The sequence below is a fragment of the Bombina bombina genome, chromosome 2 (assembly GCF_027579735.1).
Source record: "Bombina bombina isolate aBomBom1 chromosome 2, aBomBom1.pri, whole genome shotgun sequence".
Lineage (NCBI taxonomy): Eukaryota > Metazoa > Chordata > Amphibia > Anura > Bombinatoridae > Bombina > Bombina bombina.
In genome coordinates this window covers 607,746,840-607,772,163 of record NC_069500.1, presented here as the reverse complement: position 1 = coordinate 607,772,163, position 25,324 = coordinate 607,746,840, and the positions used below count along the sequence as shown (strand labels likewise).

General features: G+C 41.5%; 1 long non-coding RNA gene across 1 annotated transcript in view; it reads left to right on the top strand.

Annotated features, from left to right (window-relative positions):
- Positions 1–25,324, top strand: part of LOC128649327 (uncharacterized) — a 65,177-nt gene that overhangs the window by 931 nt on the left and 38,922 nt on the right. The window lies entirely within an intron of this gene.

Below are 25,324 nucleotides of genomic sequence, written 5' to 3'. Positions count from 1 at the left end.
GACTTTTATGGAACTCATCTTTAAACAGATTTACACAGAACCAAAAAAAACTAGAAATCCAATTGCAAAACATATTTTAAGTGATGGGCCTACTATCGCAAAAGGGCAGGTAAACATTCAAAATTAATTAATAAAAAAAGGTTAAAGGGATACTGAACCCAAATTGTTTATTTCATGATTCAGATAGAGCATTCAATTTTAAGCACATTTCTTATTTACTCTTATTATCAATTTCTTTTTTGTTTTCTTGCTATCTTTATTTGAAAAAGAAGGCATCTAAGCTAAGGAGCCCTCAATTTTTTTGCTTAATACCCTGGACAGCACTTGTTTATTGGTGGGGGAATTTATCCACCAATCAGCAAAAACAACCCCAGTTGTTCACCAAAAATGGGCTGGCTTCTAAACTTACATTCTTGCTTTTCAAATAAAGATACCAAGAGAATGAAGAAAATGTGATAATAGGAGTAAATTAGAAAGTTGCTTAAAATTGCATGCTCTATCTGAATAACGAAAGAAAACATTTGGGTTCAGTGTCCCTTTAAACAATTTTCTAATTTACGCTTATCAATTTTTCTTCATTTTCTCCCTATCTTTATTTGAAAAAGCAGGAATCTAAGCTTAGGAGTCGGACCATTTTTGGTTCAGCACCTAGGTAGCGCTTACTGATTGGTGGCTAAATGTAGCCACCAATCAGTCAGCACTACCCAGTGTTCTGAACCAAAAATGGTCCGGCTCCTAAGCTTATATTCCTGTTTTTCAAATAAAGATACCAAGAGAACAAAGAAAATTTTATAATAGGAGTTAATTAGGAAGATGCTTAAAATTGCACGCTCTATCTGAATCATGAAAGAAAACCATTTGGTTTTAGTATCCCTTTAAGACCTGAGTAAAAGCCAATCAGGCAATTTGATGATGTGATGTGTATTTTATTTTATTGTATTGCACTCTATCCGTAGAAATTATAACATTGGTATGCAAATGTTGCATACACAGACTTGATGTCCTTCCCATTGGATGGTGGTGGGCGATCCTCCGCTTCTGTGGACACCCGATTGGCCGTGAGGTGCCATACCCATTTTTGGGGGCTGTATGTTTATTCGGTTGCCATGACAACCTCCTGACGGCCGCAATTGCCCTTGGCACTCACGATTCTTCACATTCTATGGTTTCATTAGGCTTGGGATCTTTTTGAACATAGGATCTGCTAAATTTACGGTACAAATGTATTTGTTATAGGTTGTTTGGGTGTTAAATGTTTTATAAGCTTCGCTTAATGGGAGCACAGTAAAGGGGGTCTTCACCTGTTGAGTTTTGCCAGTGGGAGTTGAACTGTATCACTGAGGTTAGTTTAAAAGGCACTGTATTTTGTGTTTAAACTTTGTTATTTTCTCTTGTCTGACGAAGGGGATAAAACACCGAAATGTTACATTAAAAGGTAACATTGAAAAATCCTGACGAGTGCATCCTCATTTCTTGCTCTTATACATATCATGGAAGCACCCTGGGTGGATCAACCTGTAACCGTGAGTGCTGGCCTACCTGCTATATAAATATATATATCAGGCCATTTGAACTTCATAGAATAGAATTCCTCTAATTGTAAAGTATGGTTACATTCCAGGGTTAGGATAGTGACAGTCTTCCAATTTCGAGCAACATGAATATTTAAACAGTTTTTTTTAGGTACTTTAATAAAGAGCAATAAACATGCTTCTAGGGTAATTGGAATCCTAAAAAGCTTGCTTGCCTCACCTGATACTTCTGACCAAATAGGTAACAACTTGGGATATTGCCACCAGACATGTCATGTCCAAACCCCGCGCATATCCAGCAGTGTTCGATATTTAAGCATTACGATTTTTTTACATCAAGCATGTGCTAAACACCATCTCTGTGGGATGTTAAAGTTTAATTCTAGGAATCTACTAGATATAGAAGATTTCTTGACATTAAGATGTGTAACAAATCAATATTAGATATATCCGTCATATGGTATATGGCCAGGGTTGGTCTGCTGTAACAGTGTGTGAGACACAAAAAGGTCATGCCTCATAGGGTAAGATTTTCTGCAGAGAGTTTTAAAGATCATTAATGAATGCAGCATACTTCTTTTCTGAGGAGTTATTATATAAGAAAAACATTGCAGGTATACAGTATCTCACAAAAATGAGTACACCCCTCACATTTTTGTAGATATTTTATTATATCTTTTCATGTGACAACACTGAATAATTGACACTTTGCTACAATGTAAAGTAGTGAGTGTACAGCCTGTATAACAGTGTAAAGTTGCTGTCCCCTCAAAATAACTCAACAGAGAGCCATTAAGTGAAAAAATAATTGTTGCTCTACATAAAGATGGCCTAGGCTATAAGAAGATTGCCAAGACCCTGAAACTGAGCTGCAGCATGGTGGGCAAGACCATGCAGTGGTTTCACAGGACAGGTTCCACTCAGAACAGGCCTCGACCAGAGAAGTTGAGTGCCCGTGCTCAGCCTCATATCCAGAGGTTGTCTTTGGGAAATAGACGTATAAGTGCTGCCACTTATACTGAAGAGGTGGGGGGTCAGCCTGTCAGTGCTCAGACCATACGCTGCAAACTGCATCAAATTTGTCTGCATGGCTGTCGTCCCAGAAGGAAGCCTCTTCTAAAGATGATGCACAAGAAAGACTGCAAACAGTTTACTGAAGACAAGCAAACTAAGGACATGGATTACCGGAACTATGTCCTGTGGTCCACTGAGATAAAATGATTTGGTTCAGATGGTGTCAATCGTGTGTGGTGGCAACCCGGTGAGGAGTACAAAGACAAGTGTGTCTTGCCTACAGTCAAGCATGGTGGTGGGAGTGTCATGGTCTGGGCCTGCATGAGTGCTGCCGGCAATGGGGAGCTACAGTTGATTGAGGGAACCATGAATGCCAACATGTACTGTCACATACTAAAGCAGAGCATGATTCCCTCCCTTCGGAGACTAGGCCGCAGGGCAGTATTCCAACATGATAACAACCCCAAACACACCTCCAAGACAACCACTGCCTTGCTAAAGAAGCTGAGGGTAAAGGTGATGAACTGGCCAAGCATGTCTTCAGACCTAAACCCTATTGAGCATCTGTGGGGCATCCTCAAATGGAAAGTGGGGGAGGGCAAAGTCTCCAACATTCACCAGCTCCGTGATGTTGTCATGGAGGAGTAGAAGAGGACTCTAGTGGCAACTTGTGAAGCTCTGGTGAACTCCATTCCCAAGAGGGTTAAGGCAGTACTGGAAAATAATGGATGGCCACACAAAATAGACACTTTGGGCCCAATTTGTACATTTCCACTTAGGGGTGTACTCACTTTTGTTGCCAACGGTTTAGTCATTAATGGCTGTGTGTTGAGTTATTTTGAGGGGACAGCAAATTGACACTGTTATACAGGCTGTACACACTACTTTACATTGTAGCAAAGTGTCATTTTTTCTGTGTTGTCACATATAATAAAATATTTACAAAAATGTGAGGCGTGTACTCACTTTTGTTAGATACTGTATCAGCCAGTTGTTAAAAGCTAAGAAACTCATCTCTACTAAGACAGCTGCTATAGCCAATTTTTGTTAATTTGCAAAGTGGTAAACCATTAGGGCTCTATGAGAGGGGTTTAAAGGTTTACCTGTGTTTGTCAATCCCAGCAAAAAATATTTGTTAAATATCAATGGGATTAAAGTGATGGTAAACTCTCCCCTTACTAAAAACAGATACGGAATGTTAGTGATATTTATTTATCAGTTGTAATTAAGTTGCCGCTACAACTTACGTTTTAAAAAATAAATATATACATATATATATATTATATATAACACACAGAGAAAATTTGTTTTGTAATTTTCCCTATGGTTCTTGCACCCAGACCTGTCTGGGGTTAACTGCTTGTGGCTCTGGGGACAGCACAGCTTCCTGTGAGTGCCAGTGGCACCCAGGGCTGAGCATGTTGCAGGGTCATGGGATGTGTACCTGGTCCGGTATGAGAGTGCAGTTCCCTTCCCTGTTTTGTGTATATATATATATATATATATATATATATATATATATATATATATATATATATATATATATATATATATATATATATATATATGAAATTCAAATACCCTGCGCACCACCGCCAACTGCAAAAGTCAATTTTTCTGAGAGCTAAAGGTTTCATTTGTTGTACAATTAGGGCTCTCCCCATATGGCACTTTTGTTGTAGCTAGAGCACGGATTAGAGAACAGTTCAAAACATTAGCTCACAGAAAAACTGACTTTGAAGTTGGCGGCTGAGCAAGGTTTATTTGAATTTCATATCTATCTTAAAAAGCAAGTTGTAGCGCAACTATCTTCATTACAACTAATTAATTAAACTCCATCAAAAATATCACTATTATTCCTAATTTGTTTTTAGAAAGAGTAGAGTTTACCATCACTTTAAAGGGACAGTCAAGTCCAAAAAAAACTTTCATGATTCAGATAGGGCATGTAATTTTAAACAACTTTCCAATTTATTTCTATCACCAATTTTGCTTTGTTCTCTTGGTAGTCTTAGTTGAAAGCTAAACCTAGGAGAATCATATGCTAATTTCTTAGACATTGAAGGCCGCCTCTAATTTAAATGCATTTTGATAGTTTTTCACCACTAGAGGGCATTAGTTCACGTGTTTCATATAGATAACATTAAGCTCCTGCACGTGAATTTACCATGGAGACTGCTCTGATTGGCTAAACTGCAAGTCTGTCAAAAGAACTGAAATAAGGGGGCAGTCTGCTGAGGCTAAGATACAAGGTAATCACAGAGGTAAAACGTGTATAATTATAACTGTCTTGGTTGTGCAAAACTGGGGAGTTGGTAATTAAGGGATTATCTATCTTTTTAAACAACAAAAATTCTGGTGTTGACTGCCCCTTTAATGGTGATATTTTATGTGTGGGTATTCTATTAAGATCTTATCCCAAACAATATAGGTTTCTCTCATAATTTGCGTGATATCTTTTAGGACCTTGTCCCTCTTCCTTAGTGGTCCAGCACAATATGCCCAAGTGAGGAATCTGTGCAATTTCATATTCTAGCTGAACCCAAATATTAGCTTCATAATTAGTGAACCAATTTGTTATTTGTAGGTTTATTGCTTGTCTGTATTTTAATAAGTTTGAGACACCTAACTAACCCTGGGCACTCAACAGGAGATAAATAATTTTCTTGTTGATCCTAGCCTTGTTTTTATTCCAAATAAATTCAAACATTTTTTCTATAGGGAGATTTAAGAAGTATGTGGAATAAGCATACAATTCTTGGTAAATGGTCATTTCTCTTGCAAGGTGTATCCAGTCCACGGATTCATCCTTACTTGTGGGATATTCTCATTCCCTACAGGAAGTGGCAAAGAGAGCACACAGCAGAGCTGTCCATATAGCTCTCCCTCTAGCTCCACCCCCCAGTCATTCTCTTTGCCGGCTCTAGCAGTAGGGTCTCTCCACGGGAGGGTAAAGTGAATGTGGTGTTAGATTTGTAGTTTTATATCTTCAATCAAAAGTTTGTTATTTTTAAATGGTACCGGTTTGTACTATTTACTCTCTGGCAGAAAAGTGATGAAGAATTCTGCTGAGAGGAAAACGATTTTAGCATGTTGTAACTAAAATCCACTGCTGTTCCCACACAGGACTGAGGAGTACCAGAAAACTGCATTAAGGTATGTTCAGTCATCTTTTTTCTAGTCAAGACCAGATAATGCTAGAAGACTGACAAGAATCCCCATGTGGGAAGGGTAAGCCATGTTCTGAGACTCAGTATAGAATTAAAGGCTTATTTAATAGGGCTCAATAGGCTGGTTGACACTGTTTCTGGGCAATCGATTATTTAATTTCACAAATACTCGTTGTAGACACTTTTAAACACTTTTGGTGTGTTTATTACAGATTTTTTTTCCACATGGCATAATTTTAGTCACCTAATTGTGATTTTGAAGGCCTCACAACTCAGGAGTGGAGTGGGAGGGGCCTAATTTCGCGCCTCAGTTGCGCAGTTCATTTCATCAGACAGTTCATGCTGCTTCACATGGAAGGTCCAGAGACTGTTTGAGGACCTCAAAGAAGCTGTTTTCCCCAAAACTAATCCCTAAGGGCAGATAGGGCCACAGCAGGCTGCTGTGGCAAGGTGCTGTAGTTTATTAACCGGTTGTGGGCTTTAGGCTGCTCCGGTTTGGGCATTAAGGGGTTAATCAGGCTGAAACTTGTTGTGCAATTATATCGAAGCATTAGGCTCATACTGTGAAAATTTCAAAAGGATTGGTACATTTTTCACTGATTTGTAAAATTGTGTGCGCTTTTTATCTCTTAAAGGCACAGTACCGTTTTTTTTCAAATTGTGATTTTACTTGCTTAAAGTGTTTTCCAAACCTGCTTGCATATAATACTAATCTGTTTAACATGTCTGACACTAAGGAAAAGCCTTGTTATATGTGTTCAGTAGCCATGGTGGAACCCCCTCTCAAAATGTGTCCCAAGTGTACTAATGTGTCTATACACTTTAAAGATCATATTGTGTCACTTAAAAATGTAGCCTTAGATGATTCTATGACGGAAGTTAATGAGGATAGTCCACCTTCCTCTCCCCAGTGCATTGGCACCTATTACATTGCAACAACTAGCGACAGTCAAGGATAATTCCTTTGCGGCCTTTCTATCCAAACTGCCAGTTTTCCCTACAAAGCGAGATAGCTCTGTTTTAAGAACAGATTATGAGCAGTCGGAAGCTTTGGGAGGTTAATCTGACGTACCCTCACAACACTCTGATGTAGGAGCGAGGGATGTGATGTCTGAGGGAGAAATTTCTGACTCAGGAAAGGTTTCTCAACGGGCAGAATCAGATTCACTAGCGTTTAAATTTAAGTTGGAACACCTCCGCGTATTGCTTAGGGAGGTTTTATCCACTCTGGATGATTGTGACCCTATGGTGGTTCCAGAGAAATTGTGTAAGATGGACAAATACCTAGAAGTCCCTGTATACACTGATGCGGTTCCGATCCCTAAGAGGGTGGCGGATATTGTGGCTAGGGAGTGGGAGAAACCAGGTGTCCCTTTTGTCCCCCCCCCTATCTTTAAGAAAATGTTCCCCATAACTGACCCCAGGCGGGACTCGTGGCAGATGGTCCCTAAGGTAGAGGGGGCAGTTTCGACACTGGCCAAGCGCACAACCATTCCAATCGAAGACAGTTGTGCTTTCAAAGATCCTATGGATAAAAAGTTAGAAGGTTTACTAAAGAAAATATTTGTTCAACAAGGTTTCCTTCTCCAACCTATTGCCTGCATTATTCCTGTAACTACTGCAGCAGCTTTTTGGTTTGAGGCACTGGAGGAGTCGCTCCAGAGGGAGACCTCATATGACGAAGTCATGGATAGAATTAATGCACTGAAACTGGCTAATTCTTTTATCACAGATGCCGCTTTGCAATTAGCTAAGTTAGCGGCAAAAAATTCTGGTTTCGCCATTATGGCGCGCAGAGCGCTTTGGCTCAAGTCATGGTCGGCCGACGTGTCGTCCATATCAAAATTACTAAATATACCTTTCAAGGGAAAGACCCTTTTCGGGCCAGAGTTGAAAGAGATTATTTCAGATATCACCGGGGGAAAGGGCCATATGCTCTCCCGCAAGATAGGCCATTTAAGGCTAAAAACAAAGCTAATTTTCGTTCCTTTCGCAACTTCAGGAGCGGTCCTGCTTAAACCTCTACAGCTGCAAAGCAAGAGGGTAACGCTTCACAGCCCAAGGCGACCTGGAAGCCTTTGCAGGGCTGGAACAAGGGTAAACAGGCCAAGAAGCCTGCAGCTGCTACTAAGACAGCATGAAGGGGTAGCCCCCGATCCGGGACCGGATCTGATAGGGGGCAGACTCTCTTCGCTCAGGCTTGGGCAAGAGATGTTCACGGTCCCTGGGCATTAGAGATTGTTACTCAGGGATATCTTCTAGAATTCAAGGACTCCCCTCCAAGGGGAAGGTTCCACATTTCTCGTCTGTCTGCAGACCAGGCAAAGAAAGAGGCGTTCTTACGCTGTGTAGAAGATCTACTCACGATGGGAGTGATATATCCAGTTCCAATTGCAGAACAAGGACTGGGTTTTTACTCAAACCTGTTTGTGGTTCCCAAAAAGGAAGGAACTTTCAGAACAATCCTGGATCTAAAAATTCTAAACAAATTCCTCAGAGTTCCATCATTCAAGATGGAGACCATTCGAACAATCTTACCTATGATCCAGGAAGGTCAATATATGACTACCGTGGACCTAAAGGATGCGTACCTACATATTCCTATCCACAAAGATCATCACCAGTTCCTAAGGTTCGCTTTTCTGGACAAGCATTACCAGTTCGTGGCCCTTCCTTTCGGTTTGGCCACTGCTCCCAGAATTTTCACAAAGGTACTAGGGTCTCTTCTGGAGGTACTAAGACCGCGGGGCATTGCAGTAGCACCTTATCTGGACGACATCTTAATACAGGCGTCGTCTTTTCCCAGAGCCAAGGCTCACACGGAGATTGTACTGGCCTTTCTAAGGTCTCACGGGTGGAAGGTGAACATCGAAAAAAGTTCTCTGTCCCCGCTCACAAGGGTTCCCTTCCTGGGAACACTAATAGACTCGGTAGAAATGAAAATATTTCTGACGGAGGTTAGGAAGTTAAAGCTTGTAACTACTTGCCGAGTTCTTCATTCCATTCCTCGGCCATCTGTAGCTCAGTGCATGGAGGTAATCGGATTAATGGTAGCGGCAATGGACGTAGTCCCTTTTGAGCGAATACATCTCAGACCACTGCAACTGTGCATGCTCAAACTGTGGAATGGGGATTATGCAGATTTGTCACCTCAAATACATCTGGACCAAGGAACCAGAGATTCTCTTCTCTGGTGGTTGTCTCAGGATCACCTGTCTCAGGGAATATGCTTCCGCAGACCAGAGTGGATCATTGTAACGACCAACGCCAGTCTGTTAGGCTGGGGTGCGGTCTGGGACTCCCTGAAAGCTCAGGACTTATGGTCTCGGGAAGAGTCTCTTCTCCCGATAAACATTTTGGAACTGAGAGCGATATTCAACACGCTTCAGGCATGGCCTCAACTAGCTGCGGCCAAATTCATCAGATTTCAGTCGGACAACATCACGACTGTAGAGTACATCAATCATCAGGGTGGAACAAAGAGTTCCCTAGCAATGAATGAAGTAACCAAAATAATCAGGTGGGCGAGGATCACTCCTGCCATCTATCAGCAATTCACATCCCAGGAGTAGACAACTGGGAGGCAGATTTTCTAAGTCGTCAGACTTTTCACCCGGGGGAGTGGGAACTCCACCCGGAGGTTTTTGCTCAGCTGACCCAGCTATGGGGCATTCCAGAGTTGGATCTGATGGCGTCCCGTCAGAACACCAAACCTCCTCTCTACGGATCCAGGTCCAGGGACCCCAAGGCGGCATTGATAGATGCTCTAGCAGCGCCTTGGTCCTTCAATCTGGCTTATGTCTTTCCACCGTTTCCTCTTCTCCCTCGTCTGGTCACCAGAATCAAACAGGAGAAGGCTTCGGTAATTCTGATAGCGCCTGCGTGGCCACGAAGGACTTGGTATGCAGACCTAGTGGACATGTCATCTGTCCCACCATGGACACTGCCAACGAGGCAGGATCTTCTAATACAGGGTCCATTCAAGCATCCAAATCTAGTTTCTCTGCAGCTGACTGCTTGGAGATTGAACACTTAATTCTATCTAAGCGTGGTTTCTTTGAATCAGTTATAGATACTCTGATCCAGGCTAGAAAGCCTGTCACCAGGAAAATTTACCATAAGATATGGCGGAAATATCTTTGTTGGTGTGAATCAAAGGGTTACTCGTGGAGTAAGATTAGGATTCCCAGGATATTGTCTTTTCTCCAAGACGGATTGGAGAAAGGTTTGTCAGCTAGTTCCTTAAAGGGACAGATATCTGCTCTGTCTATCCTTTTACACAAGCGTCTGGCAGAGGTACCAGACGTTCAAGCGTTTGCTCAGGCTTTAGTCAGAATCAACCCTGTCTATAAACCTGTGGCTCCGCCATGGAGTCTAAATTTAGTTCTTTCAGTTCTTCAAGGGGTTCCGTTTGAACCTTTACATTCCATAGATATTAAGTTATTATCTTGGAAAGTTTTGTTTTTGGTAGCTATATCTTCTGCTCGAAGAGTTTCAGAATTGTCTGCTTTGCAGTGTAATTCACCCTATCTGGTGTTCCATGCAGATAAGGTTGTTTTGCGTACCAAACCTGGTTTTCTTCCTAAAGTTGTTTCTAATAAGAATATTAACCAGGAAATCATTGTTCCCTCTCTGTGTCCTAATCCATCTTCAAAGAAGGAACGGCTATTGCACAATCTTGATGTGGTTCGTGCTTTAAAATTCTATTTACAAGCAACTAAAGATTTCAGACAAACATCATCCTTGTTTGTTGTCTATTCTGGTAAGAGGAGAGGTCAGAAAGCGACTGCTACCTCTCTTTCCTTCTGGCTGAAAAGCATCATCCGATTGGCTTATGAGACTGCTGGACAGCAGCCTCCTGAACGAATTACCGCTCATTCTACCAGAGTTGTGGCTTCCACATGGGCTTTCAAGAATGAGGCTTCTGTTGAACAGATTTGTAAGGCAGCGACTTTGTCTTCACTGCATACTTTTGCCAAATTTTACAAATTCGATACTTTTGCTTCTTCGGAGGCTATTTTTGGGAGAAAGGTTTTGCAAGCAGTGGTGCCTTCCGTTTAGGTTACCTGTCTTGTTCCCTCCCTTCATCCGTGTCCTAAAGCTTTGGTATTGGTATCCCACAAGTAAGGATGAATCCGTGGACTGGATACACCTTGCAAGAGAAAACTGAATTTATGCTTACCTGATAAATTACTTTCTCTTGCGGTGTATCCAGTCCACGGCCCGCCCTGGCAATTAAGTCAGGTTAAAATTGTTTGTTTAAACTACAGTCACCACTGCACCCTATAGTTTCTCCTTTTCTTTTAACCTTTGGTCGAATGACTGGGGGGTGGAGCTAGAGGGGGAGCTATATGGACAGCTCTGCTGTGTGCTCTCTTTGCCACTTCCTGTAGGGCAGTGTTTTTCAACCAGTGTGCCGTGGCACACTAGTGTGCCGTGAGAGATCCTCAGGTGTGCCACGGCAGACTGACAACAGTGTGACATATTTTTTAAACTTTGCTTGTTTTTTACTCCCAGTGCAGGGGTAGTTTGTAGGAGGCATGGCATAACAGTTCAATACATACAGTATGTGTGTGTTTGTGTGTATGTGTATATATATATATATATGCTGTATTAGGCTACAATGTGTGATTTTTTTAAAATTTTGGGATGGTGGTGTGCCACAGGATTTTTTAATGTAAAAAAGTGTGCCACGGCAAAAAAAAGGTTAAAAATCACTGCTGTAGGGAATGAGAATATCCCACAAGTAAGGATGAATCCGTGGATTGGATACACCGCAAGAGAAAGTAATTTATCAGGTAAGCATAAATTCTGTTTTTAAAACACGTTAATTCTACCTAGCCAAGATATTTGTTTTCTTGTCCATGATGAAAGGTCTGTGATGATGGAAGATTGGCTTCCAGTGTAGAAGCAAGGAATATTCCTAGTTATTTAGGGACACTCAATCAAAATTAAACTTTCATAATTCAGATAGAGCATGCCATTTTAAACAACTTTCCAATTTACTTCCATTAACAAAATGTGCACAGTCTTTTTATATTTAAACTTTTTGAGTCACCAGCTCCTACTGAGCATGTGCAAGAATAAGTGTGTATGCATTTGTGAATGGCTGATGGCTGTCACATGGTACGTGTATGCATTTGTGATTGGCTGATGGCTGTCACATAGTACAGGGGGAGTGGAAAAAGACATAACTTTTAAAATTATCAGAAAAAAAATCTACTACTCATTTGAAGTTCAGACTAAGTGCTATTGCATTTTCTTGTTATCTTGCATTTGTTGATTATGCAAATCTACTGTGTTGACTGGTCCTTTAAGCAAACGGGGTTGCCATCTAAAACACATTTTCATAACGAATTGTTCATCTATAGATGGGAGATATATAGATAAAAATTTCAGACTTATTTTTTTTTACTATGAAATTTGAGACTTTTCTGAACGCCTTGGTTAGGAATCAGCACAATGTTATTTAAAAATAAGCAAAACTATAACAAAACAAAAAAAAAAAACACCCCCAGATGGGCTATATAAATGGATCATCTACAAAACATTTATGCCAAGAAAAATCTAGTGTACAATGTCCCTTTAAGGGGTTCAAGTGTGTGTGTGAGTGTGTGTGTGTGTGTGTGTGTATATATAAATGTGAGTCTCGATTGGCACTGTTTCCTGTAGACGACTGCAGATATAAGAAAAGCTGCCTTACTGTGAATTGACATGATGATATGAACTCTATGGTAGATCAAAAGATCTACCCCCTTTTCGCTCCTGAATGGAATTCCTGTATTCCAAACCTAGGCCATTGGATTTGATTTCCTTTCTTATATATGAGAGACCATGGTCTATTCCATATGAGAGACCATGGTCTATTCCATATGAGAGACCATGGTCTATTCCATATGAGAGACCACTATCCATTCTGATACAGCATATCTTGTTGCCTTTTGTCACATCACTTGTCTTTCTTTGTTTTCATTTCGGTATTATACTTTCTCTCATTCCGACATTTTTAGCTTTATATTTCTTTTTTATTTTTATTTTATTTAATTTTTTTTATTATTATTTTTTTTATTTGTCTTTATTTTATATTCTATATTTTTATATTAATTAATCCCTTCACTGCAGGGAATATTAGAAGTGTGGTGTGCAGCTGCAATTAGCGGACTTTTAATTACCAAAAAGCAATGGCAAAGCCATTTATTTCTGCTATTTCTGAACAAAGGGGATCCCAGAAAAACTTTTACAATCATTTGTGCCATGATTGCACAAGCGGTATATAAATAATTTCAGTGAGAAACCCAAAGTTTGTGAAACAAATAGCATTTTATTTTTATTTGATCGCATTTGGCGGTGAAATGGTGGCATGAATTATACCAAAATGGGCCTAAAATAATACCTTGGGTTGTCTACTTAAAAAATATATATAGTTTTGACAGGTAAATGATAAAAAAACTAAATTTATGCTTACCTGATAAATTCCTTTCTCCTGTAGTGTGGTCAGTCCACGGGTCATCATTACTTCTGGGATATTAACTCCTCCCCAACAGGAAGTGCAAGAGGATTCACCCAGCAGAGCTGCTATATAGCTCCTCCCCTCTACGTCACACCCAGTCATTCGACCAAGAACCAACGAGAAAGGAGAAGCCAAAGGGTGCAGTGGTGACTGGAGTATAATTTAAAATTTTTTATAGACCTGCCATAAAAAACAGGGCGGGCCGTGGACTGACCACACTACAGGAGAAAGGAATTTATCAGGTAAGCATAAATTTTGTTTTCTCCTGTTAAGTGTGGTCAGTCCACGGGTCATCATTACTTCTGGGATACCAATACCAAAGCTAAAGTACACGGATGACGGGAGGGACAGGCAGGCTCTTTATACGGAAGGAACCACTGCCTGAAGAACCTTTCTCCCAAAAACAGCCTCCGAAGAAGCAAAAGTGTCAAATTTGTAAAATTTGGAAAAAGTATGAAGAGAAGACCAAGTTGCAGCCTTGCAAATCTGTTCAACAGAAGCCTCATTCTTAAAGGCCCAAGTGGAAGCCACAGCTCTAGTAGAATGTGCTGTAATTCTTTCAGGAGGCTGCTGTCCAGCAGTCTCATAGGCTAACCGTATTATGCTACGAAGCCAAAAAGAGAGAGAGGTAGCCGAAGCTTTTTGACCTCTCCTCTGACCAGAATAAACGACAAACAGGGAAGACGTTTGTCGAAAATCCTTGGTTGCCTGTAGATAAAATTTCAGGGCACGGACTACATCTAGATTGTGTAGCAGACATTCCTTCTTCGAAGAAGGATTAGGACACAAAGATGGAACAACAATTTCTTGATTGATATTCCTGTTAGTGACCACCTTAGGTAGGAACCCAGGTTTAGTACGCAGAACTACCTTATCTGAATGAAAAATCAGATAAGGAGAATCACAATGTAAGGCAGATAACTCAGAGACTCTTCGAGCCGAGGAAATCGCCATTAAAAACAGAACTTTCCAAGATAACAGCTTGATATCAATGGAATGAAGGGGTTCAAACGGAACACCCTGTAAAACATTAAGAACTAAGTTCAAACTCCATGGTGGAGCAACAGTTTTAAACACAGGCTTGATCCTAGCTAAAGCCTGACAAAAAGCTTGAACGTCCGGAACTTCTGACAGACGTTTGTGTAAAAGAATGGACAGAGCTGAAATCTGTCCCTTTAAGGAACTAGCAGATAAACCCTTTTCTAAACCTTCTTGTAGAAAAGACAATATCCTCGGAATCCTAACCTTACTCCATGAGTAGCTCTTGGATTCGCACCAATATAAGTATTTGCGCCATATCTTATGGTAAATCTTTCTGGTAACAGGCTTCCTAGCCTGTATTAAGGTATCAATAACTGACTCAGAAAAACCACGTTTTGATAAAATCAAGCGTTCAATTTCCAAGCAGTCAGCTTCAGAGAAATTAGATTTTGATGTTTGAATGGACCCTGGATCAGAAGGTCCTGTTTCAGAGGTAGAGACCAAGGTGGACAGGATGACATGTCCACTAGATCTGCATACCAAGTCCTGCGTGGCCATGCAGGCGCTATTAGAATCACTGATGCTCTCTCCTGTTTGATTCTGGCAATCAATCGAGGAAGCATCGGGAAGGGTGGAAACACATAAGCCATCCCGAAGGTCCAAGGTGCTGTCAAAGCATCTATCAGAACCGCTCCCGGATCCCTGGATCTGGACCCGTAACGAGGAAGCTTGGCGTTCTGTCGAGACGCCATGAGATCTATCTCTGGTTTGCCCCAACGTCGAAGTATTTGGGCAAAGACCTCCGGATGAAGTTCCCACTCCCCCGGATTAAAAGTCTGACGACTTAGGAAATCCGCCTCCCAGTTCTCCACTCCCGGGATGTGGATTGCTGACAGGTGGCAAGAGTGAGACTCTGCCCAGCGAATTATCTTTGATACTTCCATCATTGCTAGGGAGCTTCTTGTCCCTCCCTGATGGTTGATGTAGGCTACAGTCGTGATGTTGTCCGACTGAAACCTGATGAACCCCCGAGTTGTTAACTGGGGCCAAGCCAGAAGGGCATTGAGAACTGCTCTCAATTCCAGAATGTTTATTGGCAGGAGACTCTCCTCCTGATTCCATTGTCCCTGAGCCTTCAGAGAATTCCAGACAGCGCCCCAACCTAGTAGGCTGGCGTCTGTTGTTACAATTGTCCAGTCCGGCCTGCTGAATGGCATCCCCCTGGACAGATGTGGCCGAGAAAGCCACCATAGAAGAGAATTTCTGGTCTCTTGATCCAGATTCAGAGTAGGGGACAAGTCTGAGTAATCCCCATTCCACTGACTTAGCATGCACAATTGCAGCGGTCTGAGATGTAGGCGTGCAAAGGGTACTATGTCCATTGCCGCTACCATTAAGCCGATCACCTCCATGCATTGAGCTACTGACGGGTGTTGAATGGAATGAAGGACACGGCATGCATTTTGAAGCTTTGTTAACCTGTCTTCTGTCAGGTAAATCTTCATTTCTACAGAATCTATAAGAGTCCCCAAGAAGGGAACTCTTGTGAGTGGAAAGAGAGAACTCTTCTTTTCGTTCACCTTCCATCCATGCGACCTTAGAAATGCCAGTACTAACTCTGTATGAGACTTGGCAGTTTGAAAGCTTGAAGCTTGTATCAGAATGTCGTCTAGGTACGGAGCTACCGAAATTCCTCGCGGTCTTAGTACCGCCAGAAGAGCACCCAGAACCTTCGTGAAGATTCTTGGAGCCGTAGCCAATCCGAATGGAAGAGCTACAAACTGGTAATGCCTGTCTAGGAAGGCAAACCTTAGATACCGGTAATGATCTTTGTGAATCGGTATGTGAAGGTAAGCATCCTTTAAATCCACTGTGGTCATGTACTGACCCTTTTGGATCATGGGTAAGATTGTCCGAATAGTTTCCATTTTGAACGATGGAACTCTTAGGAATTTGTTTAGGATTTTTAAATCCAGGATTGGCCTGAAAGTTCCCTCTTTTTTGGGAACCACAAACAGATTTGAGTAAAACCCTTGTCCTTGTTCCGACCGCGGAACCGGATGGATCACTCCCATTAGTAAAAGATCTTGTACACAGCGTAGAAACGCCTCTTTCTTAATTTGGTTTGTTGACAACCTTGACAGATGAAATCTCCCTTTTGGGGGAGAGGATTTGAAGTCCAGAAGGTATCCCTGAGATATGATCTCTAACGCCCAGGGATCCTGGACATCTCTTGCCCAAGCCTGGGCGAAGAGAGAAAGTCTGCCCCCCACTAGAACCGTTCCCGGATCGGGGGCCCTCAATTCATGCTGTCTTAGGGGCAGCAGCAGGTTTCCTGGCCTGCTTGCCCTTGTTCCAGGACTGGTTAGGTCTCCAGCCTTGTCTGTAGCGAGCAACCGCTCCTTCCTGTTTTGGTGCAGAGGAAGTTGATGCTGCTCCTGCTTTGAAATTCCGAAAGGAACGAAAATTAGACTGTCTAGCCTTAGGTTTGGCTTTGTCTTGAGGCAGGGCATGGCCCTTACCTCCTGTAATGTCAGCGATAATTTCTTTCAACCCGGGCCCGAATAAGGTCTGCCCTTTGAAAGGTATGTTAAGTAATTTAGATTTAGAAGTAACGTCAGCTGACCAGGATTTTAGCCACAGTGCTCTACGTGCCTGAATGGCGAATCCGGAATTCTTGGCCGTAAGTTTAGTTAAATGTACTACGGCATCCGAAATAAATGAATTAGCTAGCTTAAGTGTCTTAAGCTTGTTTGAAATCTCATCTATAGTTATTGAGTCAAGAGTCTCTTCCAGGGACTCGGACCAAAAAGCGGCCGCGGCCGTGACAGACGCAATACATGCAAGGGGTTGCAATATAAAACCTTGTTGAACAAACATTTTCTTAAGGTAACCCTCTAATTTTTTATCCATTGGATCTGAAAAGGCACAGCTATCCTCCACCGGGATAGTGGTACGCTTAGCCAGAGTAGAAACCGCTCCCTCCACCTTAGGGACCGTCTGCCTTAAGTCCCGTGTGGTGGCGTCTATTGGAAACATTTTTCTAAACACAGGAGGGGGGGAAAAGGGTACACCGGGCCTATCCCACTCCTTAGCAATTATCTCTGTAAGCCTCTTAGGTATAGGAAATACGTCAGTACTCGCCGGTACCGCATAGTATCTATCCAGCCTACATAATTTCTCTGGGATTGCAACGGTGTTACAATCATTTAGAGCTGCTAAAACCTCCCCTAACAGTACACGGAGGTTTTCGAGTTTAAACTTAAAATTAGAAATGTCTGAATCCATTCTATTGGGATCAAAACCGTCACCTGCTGATTGAAGCTCTCCGTCCTCATGTTCAGCATACTGTGACGCAGTATCAGACATGGCCCTATTATCAACAGCGCACTCTGTTCTCACCCCAGAGTGATCACGCTTACCGCTTAGTTCTGGTAATTTAGCCAAAACTTCAGTCATAACATTAGCCATATCCTGTAATGTGATTTGTAATGGCCGCCCTGATGTACTCGGCGCTACAATATCACGCACCTCCCGAGCGGGAGATGCAGGTACTGACACGTGAGGCGAGTTAGTCGGCATAACTCTCCCCTCGTTGTTTGGTGAAATATGTTCAATTTGTACAGATTGACTTTTATTTAAAGTAGCATCAATGCAATTAGTACATAAATTTCTATTGGGCTCCACTTTGGCTTTAGCACATATAGCACAGAGATATTCCTCTGAGTCAGACATGTTTAACACACTAGCAATTAAACTAGCAACTTGGAAATACTTTTCAAAGTAATTTACAAATAATATGAAAACGTACTGTGCCTTTAAGAAGCACAGAAAAAGGTTATGACAGTTGAGAACTAACTATAACATCAATCTTTTACGGTAAATACACAATTTTAGCAAAGGATTGCCCCCATTAGCAATGGATAACTAACCCTGATAGCAGAAAAAAAGTACAGAAATAAACGTTTTTTTATCACAGTCAGCTACAACCTCACAGCTCTGCTGTGAGTGATTACCTCCCTCAAAATAAGTTTTGAAGACCCCTGAGCTCTGTAGAGACGAACCGGATCATGCAGGGAAGACAAGAGACTTCTGACTGAATTTTTTGATGCGTAGCAAAAGCGCCAAAATAGGCCCCTCCCCCTCACACACAACAGTGAGGGAGATCAGTAAACTGTCTTAAATTAAATAAAACGACTGCCAAGTGGAAAAAAACAGTGCCCAAAACATTTTTTTTTTTTTTTTTTTTTTCACCCAGTACCTCAGAAAATTAAACGATTTAACATGCCAGCAAAAAAGTTTAACATCAAATAAAAGAAATGACATTAGAAAGCCTGTTGCTAGTCACTGCAAATTAGGCTAAAGTCTTATGCATACAGTATTATCCCAGTGAAGTGCCATTCCCCAGAATACTGAAGTGTAAAATATACATACATGACAGCCTGATACCAGTTGCTACTACTGCATTTAAGGCTGAGATTACATTAAATCGGTATGGCAGAATTTTCTCAGTCAAATTCCATTGTCAGAAAATAATATGCTGCTACATACCTCTTTGCAGATTAACCTGCCCGCTGTCCCCTGATCTGAAGTTTACCTCTCCTCAGATGGCCGAGAACAGCAATATGATCTTAACTACGCCGGCTAAAAACATACAAAAAACTCAGGTAGATTCTTCTTCAAACTCTACCAGAGAAGGAACACCACACTCCGGTGCTGTTATAAAATAACAAACTTTTGATTGAAGGTATAAAACTAAGTATAATCACCACAGTCCTCTCACACATCCTATCTATTAGTTGGGTGCAAGAGAATGACTGGGTGTGACGTAGAGGGGAGGAGCTATATAGCAGCTCTGCTGGGTGAATCCTCTTGCACTTCCTGTTGGGGAGGAGTTAATATCCCAGAAGTAATGATGACCCGTGGACTGACCACACTTAACAGGAGAAAAACAAGGCTCTATTTCTGGATAAATGGAGTGATACCAAAATGCTAAAAATTCACTGGTATTTTGGGCAAGTTTTTCTCTGAAAGTCCCGGTAGTGAAGGGGTTAACATTAATCAAATTTTTAATGTGACTATATCTATTTATAGATATATAACACAACACATAGAACATCTGACACTCTTGCAAGTACACAGCAAGATTAAAGGCAAAATGGAAGAATTAGTTACAGCATTTGGCCAATATGTTTTGTAACTTTCCCTATGGGCTTTGCCCCAAGGCTTGTCTAGGGTTAAATGCCTGAGTCCCTGAAAGCTGTGGAGTGGTCTGTGAGTGCTGGTGAGCACCCAGGGATGTGAGTATTGCAAGGTCATGGAATGTGTACCCAATCTGGTTTGAGAGCACAGTCCATTTCTGTGTTTTCTGTTTCTAGAGAAATTACAAAAGGGCCTGTGTCACATTTGTATCTCAGTGTTTTTGGATGAAGGCATGCATTGTGTGGCTTTAGGTTAGGGACCCTGGGAGGAAGAGACCTTGACGTGGTCCTGGGTCTGTCACCATATGGCCAAATGCTTTAACTAACTCTTTTATTTTGCTTTAAATCTAGCTGTGTGTTGTGGTAATAATTTTGTTTTGTAATTTTCCCTATGGGCTTTGCACACAGGCTTGTCTGGGATTATCTGCCCGAGTCCCTGAAAGTTGTGCAGCTGTCCGAGTGCTAGTGAGCACCCAGGGCTGTGAGTTTTGCAGTGTCATAGTATGTGTACCCAATCTAGTTTGAGAGTGCAGTCCATTTCCATGTAATTTCCATGTTTTCAATAGATAGATAGATGAATGATTAATTGATAGATAGAATATATATATGTAGTTGTAATCCGAGTATTGCCAGTTAGCCAGGCACAGACAGAGTGCAACTAGCAGTTTAGATACAGGCAGAATAATCAGCAGGAATAGTTGCTAGGAAGCAAGTAAAGAACAACCAGTTTAGACATGTGACGCAATGGAATGTCATGACAATAGGCAGCATCCTGTCTAAACTCTAAAGCGCAGCTGTCATGTGCGCCCAATAAAAGTAGCACACAACCGCCAGTCAGTGCAGCTTCTCCAGGTGAAGGACATGCCAGAGTAATGATTCATACTTTTTTAAAAGAAATATATACCATTTGATATATTTTTTTTTTTTTTTTAGTTTTTTTTTATTGAGGTAGTTAAGACAAAATAACAAAAGATAATGCATTCTGTATACATACATGGAAAAAAAGAGAAAATAAATAATAATACAGCTATATGATACAATTCAAACAGCTACCTAGCACGTACAGAGAATCCTTAATCATATTCAAGATAAAACAAAAAGAAATGCATTATAAATATTGCCTCTTTTTTTTAAATGATTTGAATTCTTTTGTGAGATTTGGTATCACCTGATACAATGGAAGAAGAAAAAACATCCTTCTGAATATAAGTAGTATCTTTGAAGGGTAAACCACTTGTCTTTATATATTTATTGGTTCCGATTTAATAAAAGCAGACTATTTAACTAAAAACTTTTTAATATCTAGGTCAGTATTGATCACTAGGTCATATTGCTCTGTCATCATTTGAAATCTAAGTTTCCCTATAAATTTGTTAAAACTAGGTGCCTTTTTATCTTTCCAACTTGAAAGTATCAATAGCACAATTGCATAAAATAGCATTGTTAATTAATTTAATATCCAAACCATTATTATTAATCAGTTATTTGTAGAGCAGCCAACAGATTCCGCAGGGTGATATTGTAATACAAAATGTGAAAATGTATACTAAAACAACTTTGTACTTTTCTTTTGCCTCCTTAAAGGGACATGAAACCCACATTTTGTTCTTTCATGATTTAGTGAGAGCATGCAATTTTAAACAACTTTCTAATTTACTTCTAATATCTAATTTGCTTTATTCTCTTGATATTCTTTGCTGAGTAGCATATCTAGATATGCTCAATAACTACTGATTGGTAGAAGCACATAGATGCCTCGTGTGATTGGCTCACCCATGTGCATTGCTATTTCTTCAACAAAGAATGAAGCAAATTAGATAATAGAAGTAATTTGGAAAGTTATTTAAAATTGTATTCTCTACCTGAACCATGAGAGACATTTTTTGGGTTTAGTGTCCCTTTAAGTGTTTTCTAATTCTCAGTATGTAAAGGGAATATGGCAGGTTTAGCAAGTTTCGCTATTGAAAAAACAAATTATGTTTACCAGACAAATTCCTTTCCTTCTGTTTGGAAAGAGTCCACAGCTGCATTTCTTACTTGTAGGAAATATTGAACCTGACCACCAGGAGGAGGCAAAACACCCCAGACAAAGGCTAAAATACCTCCCCCACTTCATCATAACCCTAGTCATTCTGTTGAGGGAACAAGGAACAGTAGGAGAAATATCAGGGTGAAAAAGGTGCCACAAGAATAAATTTAAATTTAGGGCCGCCCATCGGAGAACAGGAGCGGGAGCTGTGGACTCTTGCCATACAGAAGGAAAGGAAATTATCTGCTAAGCATAATTTATGTTTTTCTTCTTAATAAGGGAAGAGTCCACAGCTGCATTCCTTACTTGTGGGAAACATATACCCAAGCTCTAGAGTACACAGAAGGCTAACATGAGGGAAAAAAGAGAGGAGAATGCTGCTTCAGCAGAAGCAAAAATATCAAACTTGAAAAATTTGGAAAAAGTATGTGAGGAGGACCAGTTAGCCGCCTTACAAATCTGATCCAAAGAGGCCTCATTTCTGAAGGCCCAAGAGGAAACCACTGCTCTCGTAGAATGAGCCGTAATCCTCAGAGGAGGCTTATGTCCCACTGTCTCTATGCTAAACGAATGACGCTCCTCAGCCAAAAAGATAAGGAAGTCGAAGAGGCCCTTTGACCCCTACGCTTCCCGGAAAAGACAACAAACAGAGAAAGAAGTTTGTATAAATTCCTTTGTGGCCTGAAGATAGAACTTCAGGGCACAAACCACATCTAGAATTACATTGTAAACGTTCCTTCGACGAAAAAGGATTAGAACATAAGAAAGGAACCACAATCTCTTGATTGATGTTGCAAATTGACACAACCTTAGGAAGAAAACCTAACTTGGTTCGTAGAACAGCGTTATCAGCATGGAAAGCCAGATAAGGAGGGACGCATTGCAAGGCAGCAATCACAGATACTTTGCACGCAGAATTAATAGCCAGTAGAAAAGGAACCTTCCAAGACAACAATTTAATGTATACTTCATGCATAGGCTCCAACGGAGCTCTTTGCAAAACTTTAAGAAGAAGATTTAAACTCCAAGGAGGAGCATTAGATCTAAACACAGGCCTGATCCTAGCAGAGCCTTAACAAATGACTGCACATCTGGAAGCTCAACGAACCTCTGTTCCTTCAGGGGACTTGCAGAAAAGCCCTTCTCCAGTTCATCCTGGAGAATAGAATAAGTAGGTCCTCCACACCTTATGATAGATGAGACGAGCAACCAGCTTACAAGCTTGATTGAGAGAGAAAATAACTCTCTCAGAAAACCCTCTCTTGGCTAGGACTAAGCGTTCAATCTCCACGCAGTCAGCCTCAGAGAATCTAGACATTGATGAACAAAGAGACCTTGGTCAGCAGATCCCTGCGACAAGGTAACTTCCATGGAGGAGATAACATCCCCACTAGATCCGTGAACCATATCCTTCACGGCCAAGATGGAGCAATCAGTATAACTGACGCCAGCTCGATTCGAGCCACTACACTAGGAAGTAGTGGTAACGGCCGGAAAAGATAAAATTAGATTGAACCTCCAAGGCATCGCTAATGCATCTGTTAGCTCTGCCTGAGGATCCCTGTACCACGAACAATATCTGGGTAGCTTGGTATTGAGACGTCATAAGATCTTCTTCTTGCAAATCTCTGCAACACTCGGGATGGAGAGACCATTCCCCCGGATGAAAGGACTATCTGCAGAGGAAATCTGCTTCCACACCCGGAATGTGGATCGCTGACAGCGAACAAATGTGGGTCTCCGCCCACTCCAGAATCCGAGACACTTCCCTCATAGCTAGGGAGCTTCTCGTTCCCCCGATTGTTGATGTAAGCCACCGAGGTTATATTGTCTGATTGGAATCAGATAAACTGGGACGAACCCAGCAGAGGCCAAGCCTTCAGAGCATTGTATTTTGCCCTAAGATCCTAAATGAGATGGGGAAGGAGTTTTCCTCGTGAGTCCATAGGCCCTGTGCCTTCCTGGCACTCCAAACAGCTCCCCATCCTGACAGACTCGCAATCGTAGTCACAATCACCCAGGATGGACTTAAGACGGACGTCCCTTGGGACAAGCAATCCGGACAAAACCACCAAGAACGATTCTCTCGATCGGTTGTCTAGAGAAATCTATTGAGACAGATGCAAATGATCACCATTTCACTGCTTCAGCATGCATAGCTGCAACAGTCTGAGCTGAAACCTGGTAAAGGAAATTATGTCCATGCTGGACACCATGAGACCAATCATCTCCGTACACCAAGCTACAGATGGCCTTAAGGAGGTCTGGAGGGCAAGACATGTTGAAGCTAGCTTGCAACGTCTCTAGTCTGTCTCATGTCTATGGAGTCTATTATAGTACCTGTGAATTCTACCCCTGGTACTTGATACAAGAGAACTCTCTCTAGATTTATCTTCCATCCATGGGATCAAAGAAGACAGAGGAGAGATTCCGAATTGTCAACTCTTCGAAAAATTGGAGCTGTAGCTAGACCAAACGGAAGTGCAATAACTGGAAGTGCTGGTCCAGGAACGCAAACCTTCGGAACTGGAAGTTGTCCTTGAGGATTGGTATGTGAAGGGAGCATCCTTCAGATCTATTGTGGTCATGAACTGCCCTTCTCGAACGAGGGGAAGAATGAACCCTATTGTCTCCATCTTTAACAAGAGGTCTCCATCTTTAACGAGAGAACATTTAAAAACTTGTTTAAGCACTTTAGGTCCAGAATCAGACGGAAAGTTCCCTCCCTCTTTGGGACCGCAAAAAGGTCTTATAGCATCCCAAACCTCTCACAGCGATAGGCACCAGGACCAAAAAACAAAACAAAAAACTATCTTGTAACCCTGAGCTATGACCTCCAGGACCCATGAATCCTGCACATCCCTGAACCAAGCTACTGAAAAGAGCGACAGTCTGCCCCCTACATGATCCAGAAGAGGGCTGGGGACCACCCATTCATGACAACTTAGACTCGGCGGGCTTCTTGCCCTGCTTGGATTTATTCCAGGACTGAGCCGGCTTTCAAGAGATTTTGGTTTGCTCTGGCCTAGTGGAGGGCTGCTGACATGGGCTTTATCAGAACAAAAAAAAACGAAAATTGTTCCTTAGACTATTTCATATTCTCTTGTGGTAGAAGGGCACCCTTGCCACCTGTGATCGTGGAGATAATCGAGTCCAGGCCTGGACCAAACAAAATCATTCTCTTAAAGGGGAGGGAAAGAAGTCTAGATTTAGATGTCATAACCGCAGACCATGACTTCAGCCAGAGCCCGACGGGCCTGAACAGAAAAAGCTGAAGCCTTTGCATTCAGGCGAATAATCTGCATAATAACATCACAGATAAAAGAATTCGCAACTCTCAAGGCCATAAATCTTTCCTGAGTAACGTCAAGGGGACCCTTCATCTCGATCAAATCCTATAAGGAGTCACGCCAGAAGGTAGTTTCTCCAGCAACCGCAACAACAGCCGCCACCGGTTGAAACAAATATCCCGTATGTTCAAACATCTTTCTTAACAGTCTCCATCTTTTATCCATGGGCTCTTTAAACGAAGAGCTATTCTCAAGCGGGATAGTAGTACGTTTAGCAAGGGTGAAGATTAGGGACGGAACCTCACAACTCTATTGAGAGGCCAGGACTGGGAACAATTTCTTAAAGGGAGAAGAGGGGAAAAATGAATCCAATCTTGTCCCATTCATTCTTAAAGGGACACTTAACCCAAATTTTTTATTTTGTGATTCAGACAGAGCATGCAATTTTAAGTAACTTTCTAATTTACTACTATTATTTTTTCTTCGTTCTCTTGCTATCTTTATTTGAAAAATAAGATATCTAAGCTTTTCCCTGGTTCAGAACTCTGGACAGCACTTTTTTATTGGTGGATGAATTTATCCACCAATCAGCAAGGA